The sequence below is a fragment of the Mus caroli genome, unplaced genomic scaffold (assembly GCF_978045245.1).
Source record: "Mus caroli unplaced genomic scaffold, Mus_caroli_1 scaffold_12, whole genome shotgun sequence".
NCBI classification, from domain to species: domain Eukaryota; kingdom Metazoa; phylum Chordata; class Mammalia; order Rodentia; family Muridae; genus Mus; species Mus caroli.
In genome coordinates this window covers 4281604-4296577 of record NW_028227267.1, presented here as the reverse complement: position 1 = coordinate 4296577, position 14974 = coordinate 4281604, and the positions used below count along the sequence as shown (strand labels likewise).

The 14974-nt window shown below is 44.0% G+C and overlaps 1 protein-coding gene across 2 annotated transcripts in view; it reads left to right on the top strand.

Annotated features, from left to right (window-relative positions):
• The window catches only part of Nek10 (NIMA related kinase 10), a 233251-nt gene that overhangs the window by 202615 nt on the left and 15662 nt on the right, over window positions 1-14974 (top strand). The window lies entirely within an intron of this gene.

The following is a 14974-nucleotide window of genomic DNA, read 5'->3' as shown; positions in this document are numbered from 1 at the left end:
TAATGCTTAACCAAGTGGGCCCACCTTCCCTGCCTACTGTTAAAGCATAATGCTTAACCAAGTGGGCCCACCTTCCCTGCCTACTGTTAAAGCTTAATGCTTAACCAAGTGGGCCCACCTTCCCTGCCTACTGTTAAAGGGTAATGCTTAACCAAGTGGGCCCACCTTCCCTCTGATTCCCATCCTTCTTTTTGTGGCTATTAGTTCCAGGTGGCTGACTGATACAGCTCTTTCCTTGTAACTACATGTTGGCTTAAGAATAAATGTTGTCTTTAATTTAAAAATATGTATATTGCAGCCTGCCTTTGAAGGATCTGTCCCAGTATTTTGGAGAAGGTTAATCAGTGAGCCCCCTAAATTGCATTTTCTACCTGAAACAGTCACCTGACCATGCAGAGCCACCATTTTAATCATCTATGGGGACACTTTGCCCCTTCTTAGAATTGGAAACAATCACCCATGGAAGGATTACAGAGACAAAGTTTGGAGCTGAGACAAAAGGATGGACCATCTAGAGACTGCAATATCCAGGGATCCATCCCATAATTAGCCTCTAAACAATGACAGCATTGCATACACTAGCAAGCTTTTGCTGCAAGGACCCTGATATAGCTGTCTCTTGTGAGACTAGGCCGGGGCCTAGCAAACACATAAGTGGATGCTCACAGTCAGCTATTGGATGGATCACAGGGCCCCCAATGGAGGAGCTAGAGAAAGTATCCAAGGAGCTAAAGAGATCTGCAACCCTGTAGGTGCAACATTATGTACTAACCAGTACCCTGGAGCTCTTGACTCCAGCTGCGTATGTATCAAAAGATGGCCTAGTCGGCCATCACTGGAAAGAGAGGCCCATTGGACACGCAAACTTTATATGCCCCAGTACAGGGGAACACCAGGGCCAAAAAAATGGGAATGGGTGGGCAGGGAAGTGGGGGAAGGGTGTGGGAGACTTTTAGGATAGCATTGGAAATGTAATTGAGGAAAATATGTAATAAAAAAATCATCTATAGGGACGGAATGAACTTAACCCTCCTAGCTTCAACATTCTGCAGCCTTTTCACATTTGGGTACAACAAAAGTTTCTCTTCACACATGCAGAATCTAAATTGTTATAACAAATGGGAAGAAAGTTGTTTACCTATGGTGACATGAGTTGAAGACAGGAGACCCACTTTGTCCTAGAAGTCACATAAACCCTCTGTCTTGTCCCTGAAGGACCCAGTATGAGGAAAGTCTAGCTACCTTGTTGGAGATAATTTCATCCCCCAATCTCTTCTCTTTCTCCTCTCCTTAAATACCCTCACATGCTTAAGTGATAGTATTGTGTTGAATTCCTTCTCTAAGGTTGTTTTTTTCCCATTAGTGAGTCTACTTTTAAGCACAAGCTTATCACTCAGGAAATAGGCCAGGCTCTTTGATTAAAAAAAAAAAGTAAGCAGCCTGTTTCTGCTTTGTTGGCACATAGCCATAGTGAGGCCTGACCACTGATGTATACACCAGAGGCAGCAGCAAGTAGGTACACAAAGCAGGAGCCCATCCCTCAGAGACAAGAGAGTGAGCTGCCCATCACACGCTGTGCTGGCAAACAAGGCAAAGATAAGGAGATGGTGAAGATGAAGCAGAGGTACAGGAGGCTTCACACTTACCTATAGCATCCTAAATACCAAAAAAATACATTTTTAAACATCAGACGCTCAAGCCTCCCACAAAAGACTATAATATGCTTGACTTTTATTTTCTTAGTAAAGTGATACTGAGAATAAGCAAATTTAAATACAATTTTTTTTAAAAAAGAAATTCTGGTTTTATAAGGTGAAAGCTTCTACCTCAGAAGGTGTTCATAGGCGTATTTGCCTCCCACACCATGGGTTTCCCTTGTGCCTTCCTGGAAGGCAAGTCCTTGTGGTCTCTCTGATGCAGGTTCCCCTTAATTTCTTTCTTCCCAGACAGTGAAGCCAATTTCTTTTCTTAAATCAGTCTTTCTGCTGCCATCCTTGGTTCCCTTCCTGTGTGCTGAGAGCATCTTTAGCCAGTATCCTGGCCTGAGCACAAAGGCAAGATTGCAGGGGGATAGGAGGTTTGGGAGCTCATGTGAGAGTCTCACTGAGCCAGCCTGGCCCACACACCTGCCTCAAGCCCACCAAAGAGCCAAATTAAGAGTGAAAAGCAGGTAAAGAGACTTAGTCAATGTGCCCACCTTGGGAAGAGGGGTACAAAGGTCCAGTGGCCCTTCCAGGGTGCAGTGGTCTTCAGCAGCCTAAGGGGAAGGCAGCTTTTAAATAGGACAAGATATGAATTATGAAAGGCTCTAATCTTGCAAGGTGATCTGAGAAGCTATCTGAACTCTGGAATCTCTATCCAGGAGACAAACTCCCCTCTGGCACCAAGATTCAGCCTTTTCTGTCTAGCATGGGATTTCTGAGGAAACTTTCAATTTCTTGGGATTTCCTTGTTTCAAAGTCTGATAGATAATGGTAGGGCCACAAATTCATCTTTAGAATGTTCTCATCTTAGTCAAGATAGTTTCTGGTGGGGCTGGGTGAGTTTTGTTTATTTTAAGCAGGGTTAGGAGACAGGTCACACTGTCTAGTGAAGGATGCCACAGCTCTTTTCTGACGAGGTAGTGGCATCTCACAATACACCCATTGCCCCCACCCCCACCTGGGGAAGAGGATACTCACATCTGGGGTTCAGTTGCAGTCAACAGATATGAGCACAGTCCCATTCTTCTAATGGAAGGTAGGCTACATAGTGAAGTAGCCATGCTGCCCTGAACTAGGTGTCAGCTCCTTCTGAAAGACCCACAACGTGAGAACTCCCTCACGTTCTGACTCAGGAGAGGCGACACCCCAAAATCACCCACAAGAAACAGTCTTGCTGCAACTGCAAGAGGATTTTTATCCGAGAGCGTTCTCGGGCCCATGGTCATACACCACGCAGGGGTAGAGGACCATGGCGCCCCGAGTAGCTGTATAAGGGGGTATTTAAAGGAAGAAACCACAACTCAAGGAAGTGGGGAGGGTGTTGTTGGAAAAATACCAAAGATACCAGTTAAGAGTCACAAGGAAGTGTAAAGTCACAGGAGTCACAGAGAATACCTGGTAATTGTTTTGGTTAACTCTCAGTTTCTAAGAACCCCTAACAATAGCACATTTGCATGGCAGTTTCCGGAGTTGGTCAGGGTGACTTTCTTTGAATGAACACTCTTTGAACCCAGGAAGCAGGTAGGTGGAGGAAGGAATGTCGCTATCAAGGTATGATTAGCATACCTTGGAGCAATGAGTCACAAAGGTCACATTCCCAAGCCTCATCCTAAAGGCCTAGAATTTTGTTACTTCTTCATTCCCCCCTTCTTCTAGTTAACAGTTCTAATCTTAGAACTAGACACTATCTTCTCCCTGACATAGTTGATCCTTTAGGGCATGGTACTGTTATCTCAAAACTAAAAGCCACACTGCATTAATTCTTGTTTTAATAAAGGTGACTTGCCTATTTAACACACATGGACCTATAATTAAAAGCAGAAGCAAAATCAAAAGGGGTCTCATAAAGGTAGATAGTAGGGTGGTCAAGAGTACAAGATAAGGGCCTTTCCACCCGAGTCTCAAGGTTTTCTGCGTGGAGATGTCTAGCAGGTCTTCTGGAGCAGGCCTTCTGGAGCTGCTTTTTCGCTCGCTGTCTCACTCACTGGAGCACCTTGAGCCTAGAGAACAAAGGCTGGGAAAGCAGCATGTCAGCACTATGTACAGAGGCTATTTTTACCAGTGGAGGGGGCCCCCTGTAGAGTAATTTATAAGGGGGTCAGTCTAAACTGTCCAGGGGTGTTTCTAACTCTGAAGAGCAAAGGGTAGGAGAGCTATCCAATCATTAGCGCCAGTCTCCGCTGTCAATTTGGTAAGGGTCTCTTAATGGTTCTATTTATTTTTTCTACCTGTCCTGAGCTTTGGGGCCTGCATGCACAATGTAACTTTTAACTAATCTCTAATATCTTGGCCAGTCCCTGATTTACCTGGGCAACAAAGGCAGGTCCATTACCTTGGGAAGATTTTTTTTAGGATCTTCAGTCCTGGTAGGAAAAGCTTTTATCCATCTTGAAACGGTATCTATAAACACTAATAAGTACTTGTTGCAATATCTAGCTGGCTTAATTTCTGTAAATTCTACCTCGTCATAGCACAGGCCTTGCAGCTTTTGGCTATTTCTTCTACCAAGTCAGAGAGTCCTGTAACATAGTAGTCAAAGGACCTAACCACACCTTTTAATTTCTTGGCCCCCAGGCAAGTCAAATACTGTCTATAACTTGATAGTGCTCAGGAGTGTATCTAAAGCTGGTCTCTCTGATGTCATAATAATTTTTAGGCTCCTTGACTGCCAGGATTATTGCTCCTTGGGCCACCTGTTTGGTGGTTAGATCTGCCATCTGATTTTCTTTAGCCACAGCATCTTAGGTTTTTTTCTGCAGATGTCAACAGCCCTCTTTGTCTGTATATTGCTCCGTACAGTGGCAAAAGCATACCTGCTGTCAGTGTAGACTTTTCTTTTGCCATTTATGGACCTTGTCTCAAAGTCACAAGTTCAGCTTTCTGGACCGACGTCCCTTCAGGGAGGCTGCTGGCCTAGATCACTTGCTTTCTGTCCACCACCATACTGCTGTCCCCACCTTCTGCTTACCTTTAACCTTGAGGCTGCTGTCATCAGTGTACCAGCTCGAACCTTCAGGCCAAGGCTGATCTGATCCTTCAGATCATTTTAGCGCAGTGGTGAGTAGGTGCAGTCTCACACAGTGGGACAGCAGGTGGAATGAAGCGAAGGTCACTCGTTCAGTCAACAAAAAGTTTTGATGAGTCACAGGAGCGTTGGTAGTCATCCATCAGTCAGGGGGCTTTCAGATAATGCTTTCAAGAGCGTGGGATGCCATTACAGCTAGTTGCTGTCCCAGAGTGAGCTTATCAGCATCCTTGACAAGCAGATTATGGCAGTAATAGCTTACAGGCAAGAAAACCACCCGCTGGCAACAGTGTGTAACTTTTTGGATAGGTAAGCCACTGGCCTTTTTCAAAGTCCCAAAGTCTGAGCAAGGACTCCTCTGGAGACCCCTGATCTCTCTTCCACATAAAGAGTGAAAGGCTTGGTTAGGTCAGGCAAAGGCTGGCCATCAAGAGGGCCTTTTTAATTTTTTAAAGGCTTTCTGGCAATCCGGGATCCACAAAACACCTCCCCTTTCTTGGTTAGGGGGTACAACAGGGCAGCTAAGGTCGCCAACCCAGGTGTCTAGAGTCTGTAGAAGCCAGCAGTACCCAAGAATTTTCTTACTTGCCTTGGTGTAGTTAGCCACTACTTCCCGTCTCGAAGGGTGTCTCTCAAATAAGTACCTTCAGTCTGACACAGCTGAGCCTTTTTAGCTGAGGCTCGGTCTTCAGTTGCCCAGGTTTCCTGTCTAGATCCTGTCTTTTTCTTTCTCTCCTATCACTGTGGCCAAGATTTTAGTCAAATTTCTCTTTTGTCTACGATCCCTCCTGTTTTCTCTTTCTTCTGCCTCCCGCCTCTCTCTCACACACACACTTTCTCTGCCTCTTTCACTAGATCGCCTAACTGTCTCCCTCTTTTTTCTGAAGCTTCTTTCTGATATCGGGGGCCAACTGCCTTATGAAGGCCAGCCAGGCCACTGAGGCCTTCTGGGCTTCCGAGGTAAGATTAAAGGGAGTGAACTGCCTAAAGGCTTCCATAAGTCTTTCAAGGAACATTGAGGGAGGTTCGATCGGCCCCTGCATTACCTCTTACCTTAGCCAAATTAGTGGGCCCATCTTGAGGCACCTTGGAGACCAGAGACTGGCATTAGATTTTTAAGCTCTCCTTACCTTCAGCCATGTCGCAGTCGCAACTGGGGCGAGTCAAAAGGAATCCCATGTCGATCTCATTTTGTAGCTGTGTAGACCGCCATTGGCTTCCGTGCCATTTTTCTAGCCTCTAACAGAATTCTCTCTCGCTCTTCGGTTGTTAAGAGCATCTGCAACAGCTGTTGACAATCATCTCAAGTAGGCTGATAAGAAAACATAAGGAACTCTACCAACCCTGTGAGGCTTTGGGGATCCTGAGAAAGGGGGTGGTTAGTTTTTCAGTTATAAATACCAACAGAGGAAAATGACCAGTACCGAAGGGTTTAAAGTTTGGGCGGGTCCACCAGAGTCTTCACTTCCTCCATAGAGGCCTGGCTGAGCCTTCCCTGTGCATAGCCTCCTCTTCCACTCCCATGATTTAAACAACTTTCATCTGCTTGTGTCCCTCATGAGTAGAGCCAGTCCAAGAATCTTGTACATCCTGGCCTATGGTCAGTGTTTCATGTATAATTCACATTAGTGAATGGAGCATCAATATTATGCACTTATATTTTCTTTATGACAGTCTTCATTTCTTCAACTCTTTAATAAATTGTATGTTGGTGTGACATAGAAATACAGTTTTATGTATGTAGAAAGATCTAAACTCATGAATGTCATGATCCCGGTCTTCCTCCCTTGCTTGTAGTTTTTTCCTTTGCAATGACTTTTGTTCAGAAATGGGCATTTCATCCCTTGTACAGTCACAGAAGCCTCCAACTGTCAGGCACAGACTCCCTTGCTGCCACCTCCCAATCCTTGTCTCACCCCTCATTCCCCACCTCCCCAGGTATTCCACTTGCACTTTCTCCTTCCTTCTGAGACCCAGGGAGCCTACATCTATGGTCTGAAGGAGCCATTATAGGAAGACTGTGGCCACCTATCAATGGCACTTATCACTTACCAATGCCTAGTGTGCCATGTGAAGGAATCCAAAGATGGAAAAACCCATTTCTAAGAACTAAACTTGTTCTCTCTAGCTCATTTAAGCTGGTCTTTGGTACAGGCTCTTTGGTCTTGGCTGCATTAATTCACAGCACCAAAGCCAACCGAGTAATCACACAGTGGCCTTGGAATTGGGATTTTCAGCACGGGGAAAAAAAGGAAAAAGAAGATAGAAAAGATTAGTTCAAGTCAGTATTTTATTTTATTTTTTTTAATTGGTAAGGGGAAAGTTTTATTATAAACACAAGGGAGAGAAAAGTCATCCAGGCTGAACCAGGTAGTGGAATGAATCGGGCTGTGATGGTAGGGAGGATCAAGTGAGGAAGAGAAGAGAGAGGGAGCAAGAAGACTCCATAGAAATCAAAAGGCCAAAAGAGAAAGCTGGAACCTTGAGAGCCTGTAGCCTGTGGCTGAGTTTATATAGAAAGGAGAAAGTGAGAGAAGGAAGCCAGCCCCTTGGCTGGGAAGGGGGCAGGATGAAATGCTCAGAGGAACCACAGGTACTATGTGAGTCTCTTCCTAGTTTCATTGAGACACAGCAATATCCCTTCTTAAGAATAAAAAGTCATCAAGCAACCCAGTTAGCACAGAGTGTACATGTTCTGTGCATTTTATTTTCAGACTGTCCTGGTTCAAGTATTTTAAATAGCACTGTCAGTGAGTGTAAATCCATGACAATTTTTTCTTTTAAAATATACTCACTAAATCACTCTAGAAACTAATCAAGCAGCATTCAAGTCCTCTCCCCATGTTTCTGAAGAGACACAGTTGATTGGTCCAGGGCAGAAATTGCAGAAGCTGGGACTGCTCTGTTTTGCGGTACAGACAGCACAGCACTGCCAGAGAATACTGACAGAGTGTCCAAAAGACTGGGAGTCATGCTGAGGCTGTCCCTGAAGCATCACTAAGAATGCCACCACAGCAGGGCAGCAGCATTGAATCCAGGAGTTAATACTGATACAAAAGAAAAGAGATCACTCTTTGGTTACTCTCAGAGCATGCAAAGCAACCCATTCATTGTTTTAAGACTGGTTTCCGAAAGGAATCGATCATTTTTCTTCCTTTCTATTTTAAATTCTGCCTCAGGGTAAAAAAAATTTCTGATGAGGGGATATTTCATACTGTAGACAAGCTTCAGCTAGCATTGTAGGTTTGCAGTCCCAGGGTAAGAAAGGATGAAGGTCCCACAGAGAGGGACTACCTGACGGTGTATGCCACTTGATTTAGAACACAGCTCTGCCAAAAGCCTGCATTTGCATCTGATCAAGCTTCTAAATGTGAAGTTAGCAAACTATAGTCCTTAAGCCAATCTGGCCTGCTGTCTACTTTTATTTACATAGCCACATGCTTTCATTTCCAGTTGGCCTATAGCTACTTTGTCCTTACAGGCAAAGCTGAGTAGACAGAGTTAGAAACCCTATGTCCTCCAAGCTGGAGATAGTTACTGACTGACTCCATTGAACAGTTTTCCAGTCCCTGCTCTGGATCTTGCAGCAAATAGAGGGATAAGGACACACATAGGGCCTTAGGTCCTCTAGCCTCCCACTGCTACTGAAACAAACCAGGAGAAAGACTGATGGAGGAGACAGTTTTATAAAAATGAGATAGAGACTCCATGCCTCACAGGAAGGTGGTTCCTATCTTTTCAAAGGGATGTGGCTCAGGGGTGTTATGAGACAATAAGAGCTTACAGTTCTTTGTTCTTCCATTCATGTTTCTCAAAGGGCCAAGGCTTGTTCTAACTTTTCTTAGAAAGTATATGTGTATGTTGTCAGGGCTGACCATTTAGTATTGGCTAGCCAACTTGTGTACTCTTTCTGGGGAAAACAATTTCTCCTGCTTTCAGCACTCTTTAGTTGCTGGGAGTTCCTTATCTAGGGTTGAATCTCCATGAGCTTGCCCCCTTTCATGGCCTCATGTCTATTGGTATTGTTCTTGTTCAGTTCATGTTTAGTCAGGCTTGGTGGTTAAACTTCATGATACTTCTACGAGACATAATGTCACAGCAAGCTCCCTGATACCCTGTCTCTTATAATCTCTTTTGCTCTCTCTTCTATGTGTTCCCTCAGACTGACATGTAGTAGGTGTAGATGTACCAGTTAGGGCTGGGCTCTGTAACTACAAATTTTGATTGGTTATGGTTTTCTGTGATAGATTGCAAACAAGTTTCTGTGGTATGGAGTGAGAAATATATTTACCTGTAGGTCTGTGGACAGAGATTTAGAGTGTAGTCAGGGACGATGCTGGTTTTTAAAAGTGGGTTTTCCCACAGTTGTGGGTTTTCCACTAAGTTCCATGCGTTCACTAGCCATAGTTAGTAGGCTATGTTTCTAGTATCAGGCACAGTTTCTGTCTCTTTGGACAGATCTTAAGTCCAATTAGAGAGCTTTTGGTTGCTCCCAAGGCATACATACCAGTACTGTGTCACTAGGGTTATTTTTTTCATTTTTTTATTAGATATTTTCTTCATTTACATTTCAAATGCTTTCCCAAAAGTCCCCTATACCCCACCCCCCCACTACTCCCACTTCTTGGCCCTGGTGTTCTCCTATAATGGGGCATATAAAGTTTGCAAGACCAAGGGGCCTCTCTTCCCAATGATGGCCGACTAGGCCATTTTCTGCTACATATGCAGCTAGAGACACGAGCTCTGGGGGTACTGGTTATTTACCCATACTGGTTGTTGATGTGATTTCAGGGCATCGTAGCTGGGTTGGATTGTTGCTTCCCTTATTGGGAAGCTTGCATAGGAGACTTTTGGCACCATGAAAGCTAGTCCTCAGGGAGGAGGCATTCAGGTAAGATCCAGCTAAGATCCAGCTTGGATCCTCTCGGCCCTCTTTCTGAAGTACATTGTATCTTTAGCAACAGGATAGAGATACTTTGTATCTTTAGCACCCTCTAAGGGTAGAGGGCAACTGAAAACAAAAGCAATAGCTTACTTTGGGGAGTCTCTTGAACAGCCCTGACCAAAAACTCAAAAGAAGGCTTTCATTTTTGTACTGGGGTCTTTGTAAAATGGTTTATGGGTCTTGGGTGAACATTGTCAGCCCAGATAGAACATTCTCATCTATGATTCCTTGTGACTTCTCCATACATCCCAACCTTTATTTTACCCCTCCCTCTTCTGCTGGATTTATATTTCTCTCCTTCCCTAATTAGAGCTCTACTATTTTTTCTGATTTCTTCCTTCTGGTTACTTGAATCCTACTATTATTCCTCTCTCTATTGATCCTCTTACCGACAATTATGTATTTTTGTTTTCCTGGATTCTGCAGTCACTAGAAGTTTTTATCCTCACACCTGAAGATTCTGAGTTGGGAGCCTCAAATGAGAGAGAACATGTGATGTTTGTTTTTCTGGGTATAAAATAAACTCATGGAATACAATCAATCTACTTTTACATGATTTTAATGATAATTTAATAAAGCAAATACATATTTTTCAAGAACCATGTTGAAATATTATGATTATAAAATATATTGTACAGAATTTGTTATCTAATTCCTGAAGGAAGGAGATATATAGGAAGGGAAACAGAAAGATGAATGAGGCAATTTTGGCCGTGTGCAAGTAGAGAACTAGGCACATAGAGTTCAGTGTATTGTCTCTACTTTTATAAACATTTGAAGTTTGTTTGTGTACATGTATGTAACATGCACTTTCCAGTGGGTGCCCATGTGTATAGGGATGATAGAAGTTGGGGGGTTACTTGACAGTTACAGAGGCTTTCTTCCCTCATGCGAGCAAATGCTGGGTGTGAGGGTCCCTAACAATCAATGGCCACCAAAGCCACCTTGGGTCAGTGGTTTCTGAATGCAAAGAATGAATTCAAAGGACAAAGGCAGGATGAGGTGTTTTGTTTGTTTGTTTTTTGTTTTCAATTTAACTGAGTTAAAGTTCTTTGAGAAGAGCAGCCACAATTGGGAAAATGTCACCATAACATTGACATACAGGTAAGCCCATGGTGGCATTTTCTTAAATAGTGATTGAAGTGGGTGAGCCTAGCCATTCTGGATAGTGCCCCCCCTCCCCCGGGCAGTTGATCCTGGGTACAGAAGAAAGCAGGTTGAATAAGCCAAGAGGAACAAGCCAATAAGCAGCACTCCTCCACGGTCTCTGCTTCGGTTTCTGACTCTAAGTTCCTGACCCGACTTCCGTGGATGGTAAACTGTGATGTGAAATGCTGAAATAAACCCTTTCTTCCCCACATGGCTTTTGGTTATTGTGTTTATGACAGCAATAGAAATCTTAACAAAGATGGCAAGTTTCAGAAAGGAGTTTGTTGTAAGATAGGTGAGAGCTGAAGACAAAGGACATCTGTAGCAGGAACATGTCACCATTAAAAGACTTGACCTTGAGCTGTTAGTTTAGAGATTTCTCATGACTTGTGGAAGAAACTAGGTTGAGGCATGGAGAGGAGCTGGTCAGTCTAGCTGGCCTCCCATGATATGTCCACGTGCTAGGTGTGCATAGTTAGTTTGCTTATACACTCATGTTTAGCTCTCAGGGAGCTATATAAAAGAAGAAAGATAATAGGAAGGTGTACTGGGGACTGGAGCCCCAGTACATGTCTGTCTTCTGGCATGTATGTCTTCTGGCTAGCATAGAACAACAGGCATTTTTACCTTCTGGCAAAGAACAACAATTGAAGTCCTTATTCCCAAATTGTCTGACCAGCTAGTATCTCTTGTTCTCATTATTCTCCTCTCTGAAGAGCTTTAACAGCTGTTGGAGACTTGAGATGACTGATCTGGCTACTTCAAGCAGAGTGGGGCCATTAGGTATTACCCCTCCAACGGGCCTATCCATGTGACCTCCAGAATGCATGGTTACTTGCATCTGCATACCAGCTGGGTGAAATGAGGAAAGGGGTGTTTCCCTGGAACCCAGCTAAAGATGTGAGGGGAAGAACAAAGGCAAGAGGAGTCCAGATGCACTGGGACTGGGGGCCCATGAACAGTAGAGAGTTTCATCCCCCCAAGAATTGGCATAGATTTATAAAGAATCCTCAGACAGAAAACTAGGACCACCAAAATCCCCTCTTACTCTCTCCTTGCTGGCTAGTCTTTAAAAGCTGCCACTGGGACAAGAGCCAAGGAAGATGCAGGGGGAGTAGGCACATGTGCCCAGGGTGTGTTGACACTGATAATTTGGAAACACATGGGGGAACTTGAGGAGACAAAGCATTTTGCAGCTCCATCTGAGGGTAGAATCTGGTAAGGCCATAGAGATCTGTGGCCCTCCATGTGGGCAGTGCATCCAAGTCCCTTACAGACCAAGTTGATAAGAGCAGTTGATAAGAGAATATGGGTACACGGAAAATACAAGTATCTTCAAGAACTCAGAAGGTGATGGCATCAGAACACTCTTTCCTCACTCTGACCCTGTCACAGAACCTGGACGTGAAAGCAAGAATGAAGGTACCAGGAATCTACCTAGTGTGTTCTTTGCTCTGGGAATCACTTGTTGGGCTATACAAGCGGGACTCACATTAGGGTTGCCAGCATTCTGTGCATCTCTCAGACTTGGCATTTGGCTGTCACAAATCTATGTGGTCCTTCAAGGTGCAGCTGTTTTAAAGTGCTAGTTATCCTAGCAGCTATCTATGCCCCTCTTTTCCCAGGCATGCAGTCAGCTAATGCCCTATAGAGCAGGTGTACTATTCAGGCACACTTTTGGCTTTTAGCTGTGGGCACTGTAATCCAGGGAAAGAAAGGAAATATTTAATATGATTTCCCCAGGCTGTGATCAATATTTTTGAAAAAAAGAATCATTCCCTAGCTCTCAGAGGGAAGGATGAATGCATACTGGTTTGTGGCAGGAAAGGTTAAAGCTGTGGCCTCGGGCAGCTTTGTCTCCAGATTAACTAAGATAAGCTCACTTCCCTTGGAACCTCAGCCTGGGATAGAAGGGATGGTGGAAAGACAGAATGAAAGGGAGAAATGCTTTATATGCATTTCTGTACAGGGGAACGCCAGGGCCAAGAAGTGGGAGTGGTTGGGTTGGGGAGTGAGTGGGGGAGTGTGTGGGGGACTTTTTGGATAGCATTGGAAATGGAAATGAAATAAATACCCAATTAAAAAAAAGAGAATGGTCCTTATAGGCAACTCTAGCTGAGACTCCTCACAGTGGGGGATATGGATCCTAAAGTGTACCCAGGCAGGACTCCCAGTAGAGAGATGAGGACAGCAACCTGCCCCCCTCCCCCCAAAAAAAGAAAGGGAGAAATGCTTTCCACAAACCCCAACTAATGTAAGGTTCTAGGAAAAGTGAAAGGGCGATGTTAAAAAACCAGAAAGAGAGATGGAGGACCTAACGTGGGTGTAGATAGGTTAAGGATGAGCAGGAGAGGGGAGCCATATTACGTGGCTCCTGGGCTTATCTTTCTGATTCCCAGGCTGGGAACTAATACATTTTAGTGAGAACCAGTGGTGGCATCAAGCATACTGTGTCCTTTGGAGCCACAGAGGCATTCTCACCTCAAGTGAGCATAACTCTAGATGTGTTTGAGGGCCCTGGACAATCAATGGCCACCAGAGAGCTTGTCCTGTGAGCCTGAAAAATGAATTCCACAGGCAAGGGGGAAGATGAGTTTTCGACAGGAATTTTTGTCATAGGCAAGAGCTGAAGAATAAGGATACAAACAGAACAGCTTCCAAGGAAGGGACTGCCTGTCAGAGTTGCTGTGTCTGTGAGTTAATTAACCTTTTTTGGATTGAGCCATGGGGTGGGGGCTGGGCATGATATCTGTGTGAAGAAGTGATAAAGGAGCCTCAGAAGAGAGCAAGTAATGTCATCCATTGAGAACAAACATGAGTTCATATAAGAGCTTAATCATACAGACCCTAGGCAGAAAAGGAGAAGAAAGACTTTGTTTAGTGGAAGAAAAAAGTGACTATAGATATTGGTCATTTCTATTAACAAAGTGCTTATCAAAAGCTAATAAGAAAGTAAAAGAAGCTGTAGATTAGAGAACATGGAACATTAGGCAGCATGTTAAGGTTTCTAAGGTGGCATTCAGTCTCAGGGGAAAGGGAACTAAGTGAAACTAGAAGAGAGGGACAGAGAGTGCGAGTGATCATCCATGCTGTGTTCCCACCCCAACCCCTCACTTCTAGCATCTTGTTTCATTGACTTTGGGTTCTGTGTCTTCCAGAGCTTTCTTTGCTGGTTAGATCCAATACCATCTTCTCCTTTCTTCTCCAGCAGAAACCTAGAGTTTCTGGTATGGAAAAGAAGATGTTTGAGAAATTGAGTGACTGCCTTTGTAATCTCTCCTTCCTTGCTTCTCAATAACTTCTGCCTTGAATGTTTGTTCTTAATTGACTAAGCACTTAAGTGGCACAATACCTGTCCCAAACCATGGACATTTTGGACATGGGTGGTGCCAGCCATAGTCTATTCTCTCTAATATATTCTAATATTCTCTAATACTTGTTAGTTCAAAAATATATGCATTCATTTGTACTTCTGAACTAAGCATGTTCTCTAGTGCAGAGGAAGGGCCTTATGTGTCATGCAAAGAGAGAAAGCACGGTAAAGGCAGGTCTTGGTATAAGCTGAGTACTCACAACACCATTGTGAGAATACTAACCACCTATAGCTTTCTCAAGCCATATGGACTGTGAGTTCAAATACATTCTGTGTCCTCTGTGTCTCCACCTACTGGATAACAGTGACTTTGGCATCTGGCACATCCAGAATTAGAATCACCTTCAGCTCCCTATGCCCACATCAAGATCACTAGAAACAGCATCCTTTCTCTCTGTCTGAATGTCAATCTCTTTGGATTTTTTTTTTCCTCAAGTCTCTCAAGCCAAGGGTTAGAAGTTCACTTGACCTTTGGTTGTGGGCTGCACTCTAGTTCAGATTTTACAATTGCTTCTCTGCTCCTTATAAATGGCCTTTCTAGTTCCCTCATCCACAAGATGATGATAATGCTTACCCTACAAGGAAGTGAGTGGTAAGAGCCAAGCTGAATTTGCCATGATGTCTTAAGTACTCAGCCAGTGGCAGTGAGTTCAGCTGTGGTCATTAAGAATCTCCTAGCTAGAGGCAGGCAAATTTCTGAGTTTCGAGGCCAGCCTGGTCTACAGAGTAAGTTCCAGGACAGCCAGGGCTACACAGAGAAACCCTGTCTCAGAAAAAAA